Source organism: Rhinopithecus bieti, unplaced genomic scaffold (assembly GCF_001698545.2).
Source record: "Rhinopithecus bieti isolate Rb0 unplaced genomic scaffold, ASM169854v2 scaffold_14002, whole genome shotgun sequence".
In the NCBI taxonomy this organism is placed as follows: domain Eukaryota; kingdom Metazoa; phylum Chordata; class Mammalia; order Primates; family Cercopithecidae; genus Rhinopithecus; species Rhinopithecus bieti.
Genome location: NW_016807873.1, coordinates 498,618 through 506,492, shown reverse-complemented (window position 1 = coordinate 506,492; position 7,875 = coordinate 498,618).

Sequence of the window (7,875 nt, the reverse complement as noted above, 5' to 3'; positions counted from 1 at the left end):
GGGATAAATGGCAAGGGAGCATTAGGCAACGTTTTAATACAGCCAACACCACCCCTAATGTTTTAAAACCACCAAAGGATGAAAACTAACCTTCTAAGAGGAAATCTGGAGACCATCCGAGTTCTAGGTCTGAACTGGGACATGAGCTATCTTCTACATCCTTGCAGTTATTTCTATGATGGCTTTCCTGTTATCATTAATTCTAGGCAGCAATTCATCAGGCTCCACTTTCTACATACTCCTTCTTTCTGGGCTAGGAGGTAGTCTGAAACCAGTCTATTCTAATAGATGGTGTTCCTTGTTTCTCTGTGCTGTGCTGGGCCAGCAAGTCTAACGTATTTGCTGTCTTATTAGTGATGATTTCAAGTACTGCCTGCAATCTTACGATGTGATTAAGCATGTAAATAGGGGTAGAGTACCCCTGACCTATCTTGTGTCCAGGCACCTATAGTATGTATGGTACAATAAAGTCTTAACTACTATGTTTCTTATCTATGGAGTGTGCATGCAGTGATGGCATCCTAATATGGGTCCTCCTCCTTCTAGAACAGATATGGGGATCAGCATAAACAAAGCAAACAGTAGCATTCTTACGGCCAGCATGGGCAGTAAAGGCATGTAGGTGGTTGGTTAAAGCAATAGCACAAGAACAATATAATGAATAATACAAAGAAGATTAGTGGGCCTAAGATTTCTGGCCACATAGACTCGTTTGATGATGATTCTTCAAGCTTTGGCCATGCCTAGACTAGTCAACTCTTGGTGTGACTAGAGCAGGGCTTGCTGTTTTCTCAAGCTTCCACCATGCATAGACTGGTCATCTTCCAGAGTGATCAGAGCAGGGCTGTTGTCATCTGCACTGGCACTGTGGTATCATTGCAGGATCAGCTGGGTCGGATGGTCTAGGTCCTGCTGGCTTGTCCACTGGTCCTGGGCCGATGGTTTCAGCTGACTGTGGTGGATCCGAGGCACAACACCTGCAACTTTAACAACAGTGGGAGTGGACAAGATCACAGTATGGGGCCCATCCCTTAAGGGGCACAGAGTAGTTGGATTCTATTTCTTAACCTAAGCAAAGTCTTCACGTTTGAAAGGGTGCACTGGGTCTGCCAGACTTACAGGCATTCTTTCCTGTGCCCAAAATAGACTTTTTTCATGGCCATACCTAAAGCCTGCATTTGTCTCCTTAAAGTTAGTTTTTGTAGTTCATGGAGATTACCTTTAATCTGACTTATGATTGGTGGTGGCCGGCCAAACAAAATCTCACAGGGCAAATACCTAGTGTGGTTTGTTTTGTGGGGGTGCACCTGACTCAGAGAAGGACCATGGGCAAGACCTGGTCCCACCTCAGATGAGTGTTCTGACAAAATATCTTCAGCAGCTGCTTGAGTGTCCGATTCATGTACTCCATCTTTCCTGAGCTCTGAGGCTGGTAGGCTGTGTGCAACTTCCATTTTATTTTTGATAGTCGAGTTAATCCTGAACTATTTCAGCCACAAATGCTGGTCCATTATCTGACCCCAAAGTTAGGGGAAGTTCAAGTCTGGGAATAATGTCTCTTAACAACACCTTGGTCACCTCTCATGCCTTCTCTGTCTGGGTGGGGAAGGCCTTGACCCATCCTGAAAGGTACAGACAAGCACAAAAATGTACTGATATCCCCCTGCTTGGGGCAATTCGGTGAAGTCCATAAGCAGGTTTTCACAGGGCATGGCTTCTCTTTCCTGAATTCCCGGGGACTGAGTGGGCCCTTTTCGGGAGTTGTTCTGAGCACAAGTTAAACACTGTTTACAAATGGCTCAAGTAATAGCGGTGAGCCATAGCACACAGAAATGATGCCCTAATCATGTCTCTAGTGCCGTTTTTCTCATGTGAGTTCCTTGGTGGAACTGTTTTACAAATCTGGGGCCGACATTTCAGGTATGGCTAGGCTCCCATTGAAGAATTTCCACCATCCTCCTTCAAAGTCATTCCCATTTTCCTGGGCAAACTAAATCCTTTTATTTGGAATGTAGGTTGGGGTCCCTGGAAGGCAAATCTCCGGGAGGAGGGGGCATCTTCTCTTTAGAAGGCTTCTTCTTTAGAAGGTGGAGTCACCATTGCAGCTTGTTTTACCTCTTTGTCTGCTTTTCTGTGTCCTTTAGCCTCTAATGCTCCTGCCTTTTGCCTATATTGCATTACTGCTACCTGTGTGGGGGTCCATACCACACCTAAGAGTCATAGAATTTCTTCATTGTACTTTATTTCTTTACCTCCAGGAGTTAAGAGTCCTTTTTCTTTGTAAGTAGCCCCATGAACATGCAAAGTGGCTAAAGCATATTTAGACTCTCTGTAAATATTTGCTGATATCAAACCTATCAGCTCTGCTTTCTGAGAGGAAGTTCCTATAGACAAAGACTGAGCCTCTACTACTGAGTCCAAAGTCACCACTGCATACCCAGTGTGGCAGACCCCTCTAGTATGAAGCTGCTCCCATCAGTAACATATTCAATGTCCAGGTCTCCGAGGGGCCGGTCTGTCAAATCTCTCTGGCTTGAGAACACTTCATCTACCACATCCACTCAGCAATGAAGGGGGCTTCCTGACATTGATTCAATGGGGAGCAAGGTAGCTGGGTTTAGGGTATTCACAGTTTCTTAAGTTATGCAGGGATTTTCACATAGGAGCCCTTTTTATTGAGTTATTCTTGGATTTGGTAACCAATGGTGTCCCCTTTGGTCAGTCAAAGTTATAACTGAGTGTGGTACCTGGATTGTCAGTTGCTGTCCTAACGTCAGTTTATTAGCTTCCTGTGCCAGCAAAGCAGTGACAGCTAGTGCCTTAAAACAAGGAGGCCATCCAAGTGCCACAGAATTCAATTGCCTGGATAAGTGTGCCGCTGGGTGATGTCATGACCCTACGGCTTGAGTTAGAACTCTTACGGCCATTCCCTTTTGCTTATGGACATGTAAAAAGAAAGGCTTAGTTAGATCTGGCAGTCCTAAAGCTGGGGCCTGAGTCAAGGCTTCTTTGATTTCCTTAAAGGCCTTCTCCTGATCGGCCTCCCAGAGGAAGGGCTCCTTTTTCCCCTCTTTTTGGCTTCATATAATGGCTTAACCACGAGCAAGAAATTCAGGATCTAGACGCGGCAGAACCCTGCTGCCCCTAGGAACTCTCTTGTCACTGGGTGATTCGAGTAGAAAGCACATACACAGCCTGCTTCCATTTGCTATGAGCCATCTTTTCCTTTGGTTTATATACAAGCCTAAATACTGGTCACTTTTAGGCAGATTTGAGCCTTTTTCCCTGACACTTTATATCCTCCCTTCCATAGCAGGCGCAGGAGGTCTTGGTTCCCTTGGAAGCAGTCCTCTCAGGTTGGGACTGCTAGAAGAAGATCATCAATGTACTGGAGCAAGACACAGTCACTATTCGGTGGGGTGTATGCTTTAAGGTCTGAGGCCAGTGCCTCTTCAAAGATTATAGGAGAGTTTTTAAATCCTTGTGAGAGTCTTGTCCAAGTGTACGGTGATTCACCGCATTGAAAAGCAAAAATAGACAGACTGATTGGTGCAAGCCAGAGACAGAAAAATATGTCCTTTAAATCTAGGACTGTAAACAAAGTGGCCCTTGCTGTAATATGTCCCATTAAAGTAGACGGGTTTGGCACCACTGGGTGGATGGTCACCGTGGCCTGATTTTCCACACACAAATTCTGTACTGGTCTATATTCACCAGACGGCTTCCGCCCTGGCAAGAGAGGGGTTTTCCGTGGTGACTGCCATTTGACTATGATTCCGCAGGATCATATGTCATATGATTCCGCATGACATCCGCAGGATCTTGGGGAGTACCGGGTACTGTCGGACCAGAACCAGAGTTGCTCCCGGTTTTAACTCTACCACCACTGGTGCCTGCCTTACAGCCAGTCCAGGTGGGATACTTTTGCCCAAACTCCGGGAATTTTAGTAAGCAACCCATGCATTTCATTTACTGCTGGTTCCAGAGTCTTATTTGCATATAGTCTCCATTCTTCAGCTTAGGGAACAGTAAGGGTTAACATCATAGCCTCTTGGCGAGGTAGGTTTAAAGTTACATTCCCTTTTGGCCAAAATATAGTCTGTGCCTGCAGTTTTTGAAGTGGGTCTCTTCCCAGAAAAGGAACTGAACAATTTGGGAGGTATAGGAATTGATGTTGGACTTCTCATCCTCCTATAACACACCTCTTTGACCGACAGATGGGCCTCTTTTCAGAGACTACAGTGCCTCCTACAATAGTTGCACAGTTCTTGGATAGTGGCCCTATAGGTTGGGTCACTACTGAGTGTTTAACTCTGGTGTCTACCCTAAAGTCCATTAGCTGGCCTCTCTCTTCTAATCTGACTGTGGGCTCCTCCATGCCCAAAGTGAAGCAGCCTGGTCCTTCCTAGTCCTCATATCCTTCATCCCCTGCCAGTCTGATCAGATCAGGGTCTGGTTTCTCCTGGGTGTGGCAGCCCCCAACTGGTGGCCTTACTATACCATGGCCCCGACCCTTATCCTTGATATTATTCTCTGGACACTCATCCTTCTAGTGTCCTTATCTTTTGCATCGTGCACATTGATCTCTTTCCAGCCTCGGTGGGCTCTCACATCCCTGTCAATACTGGCCTCTTCCCCGCCCACGTCCGTGCCCACATCAGGACCCCTTGCAAAGCTAGCTTCCCTTCCTGTGAAGGCTGCTGCCAGCAAATCAGCCTTTTTCTTAAGCCTTCAATGAGCCTCCCTCTTTGCCTCCTGATCTCGGTTAATGTACAACTTGTGGCCACTTCAGTAAGCTGAGTAGCATTCATGCCTGCAAAACCTTCCACTTTCTGCAATTTTCGCCTGATATCCCCCTGGGCTTGCAATACAAATGCCCTGTTCACCATGCGCTGGCCTCACTAAGTCTTTTATAAAACTGACTGGGGCTTTCATCTGCGCCCTGAAGCACCTCTGAGATTTTCCCTTAATTGATTGCCTTTCTCCCGCCTTCCCTTAAACTTTGCAGGAGTGCCTCTTGGTATCTGGGCAGCTGCTGTAGTTGGGCTGTCTCATTTGGATCCTATGGGGGTCCTCTTGTTTCCCAGAGACGCATTCGCATAGTCCGAACACGACCTGACTGGAGACAGCTTGCTTGATTTTCCTAGCATTTTACCTTAACTTCCTGCAGCGAGCGCTCAGATTTTTCATCTCAGCAGAGACTGGATGAGTGTAGCCTTTTGAGCTTGACTCCTCAGAGTCAGTAACTCTGGGTAAAGGGGGTTAGATTGGAACATATGGAGGAGGGGTCTCTTTTCCCTCCAGTGGTTCTTGCGAAACCGTTTTTTCTTGCGGCTTTCTTTCTGTCTCCGTGTTTGCCAGAGAAGCTTTCACTCTCCGCTCAGCTCATGCTATAAGCTCCTATGACTTTCTCTTTAACTCTGTGTTTACAGGCGAAGCTTTCACTTTGTCTTTGTAGCTGCCAGCGCAGCTGATTTCTCTGCTCCAGTAGGAGCATTCCGCAATAAGCTGCTAAACAGGGCTGCATTCAGCCATGAGTTAGTATAAGGAAATTTGGTCTGAACGCCACGACTGTCCTCCGACTCGGGTTACCACCTTAAACACGTGGCCAATGGTCTCCCTATCTGTAGTACATTCAGCCGGCCAGACAACACCAAAGAAAGAGGGCTATTCTAATTCACAGAGAGCTCTCAGCATTGGATGGGTTAACTTGACTTCCTAACCCCCCGCAAAGCCTTTCTTAAAGTTCTTTAACATGCATTCCAATGGGGTGGGTTTGGAAGATTTTTCTCCCATTCCCTAGAAGTTATGACACCGCACATTCACTTTTCCTTTCATTTTAGACCAATCAGATCCGGTTGGTCCTACACTTTGCTTGGATAGATGCTGGGATTGCTTCAAGGTCTGAGCTTTCATAAAAGTGCTGTTATGAATATGGATGTGCAAATATCTCTTTGAGATCCTGATTTAATTCTTATGGATAAATATCCAGAAGAGGGATTGCTGCATCACATGGTAATCTTATGTTAATTTTTTTTTTTTGAGAAACCTCCACATTGTTTTCAGTAGTGCCAAGTTTTTAAACAAACCTCATCACTCAGTTCCTTTGGAAGGAGGTATGTGCCACGAGATACATTTCCTCTATTATTAATGCATAGTCATGCAAGTGTGCGTGTGTGTGCGTGTTTGACTTAGTACATATAGTAAGAATTAAAATAGCATCTTTGCACAGTGGTGGGGAAGATACTGTTAAAACATACGGAAACCAGACTCTTCATTTATAATATTTTAATCACTAGTATGGATTCTTAGGAAAACTAACATTATTTGTTTATGTATCTTTAATTTTATATTTTTATAGTTCTGCTAAATAACTTGTATTTCTTCCAGGCAGCTTTTCTGTTTAGTCATGAGGATTTACTTACCTGACTATGAGCACAAAGGAAAAGTTACTTGTTATTGGGAAGACGTTATGTATTTCTCTCAACTATGTAATCTAACATAAAACATTTTTTCATATTCTTATTGGACGTTTACATATTCCCTGGTAAAATTCCTGTTTAGGTCTTTAAAACATGTTTTGATTAGGTTGTTTGTCTTTTTAACATTGAGCTGTAAGCTTTCTTTATATATTTTTTATATAAGTCACTTATCAGGTATGTACTTGCAAATATATACTTCAAACTCTGCTTTCTGTTTTGACTTTATTGATGGTGTTGTTTGATGTGTGAAAATCTTAATTTTGATGAAACTCAGTTTATCAATTTTATTTTGGTTGCTTCTGCTCCTGGTGTGATATTTAAAAACCTTGCCAATTCAGTGTTCCAAAAAATTTTACCATGCTGTATATACAATTGTTTTTGGTGCTTTGAAATATTAATGAATTCATCCTTTCAGGAACCCCATGAGGGTGATAATACTATGACCACCACTGCCATTTCATTGGTGAGGAAGTTGAAGCAAATAAAGTCCAAGTAACTTGTCCAACCCCATATCATCATGTAGTGGTTTCTCAGAGACTTGAATCAAGGGCATCTGGATCCAGAGTGCCGGCTCTTAACCACCATGTTATGCTGACTCTTCTATTTGGGGTACAGATATTCTCAAAATATAATATTCCCTATTTTCAATTCTTGTAGCTATATATTAACGATAATTTTATTTTATTTTATTTATTTATTTTTTTTTTTTTTTTGAGACGGAGTTTCGCTCTGTCGCCCAGGCTGGAGTGCAGTGGCCGGATCTCAGCTCACTGCAAGCTCCGCCTCCCGGGTTTACGCCATTCTCCTGCCTCAGCCTCCTGAGTAGCTGGGACTACAGGCGCCCGCCACCTCGCCCGGCTAGTTTTTTTTTTGTATTTTTTAGTAGAGACGGGGTTTCACCGTGTTAGCCAGGATGGTCTCGATCTCCTGACCTCGTGATCCGCCCGTCTCGGCCTCCCAAAGTGCTGGGATTACAGGCAGATATTCTCAAAATGATAATTTTATTACAAATGTATAATTTAAAATATGTAGATTCATTATTCCAGTTATGTATCACTGCATGACATGTTGTTTGCAAATGTCAGGCCTTAAATCAACTGTAATAATTTTATTATCATCGCTCAGAGTTTGGGGTTGTTGGTTGGACTCAGGTATGTGTTCTTTCCACAGAGTTTCTTATGTAGCTACTTTCCTATGGTGCCTTGGTCTATAATTATCTGAAGGTCATTCGCTTACAAACTTAATGATTCAAGTTGAAGGGATAAAAGTGCTCGTGGGCTACCAGGATTTCTTAGGCATATATTTCTGTCTCTCTGCCAAATTGTCATTTATTACGGCGACTACAGATTGAGTTGAGGAGGTGTGGAGAGAAAAAGAAACATATAAACAAAAG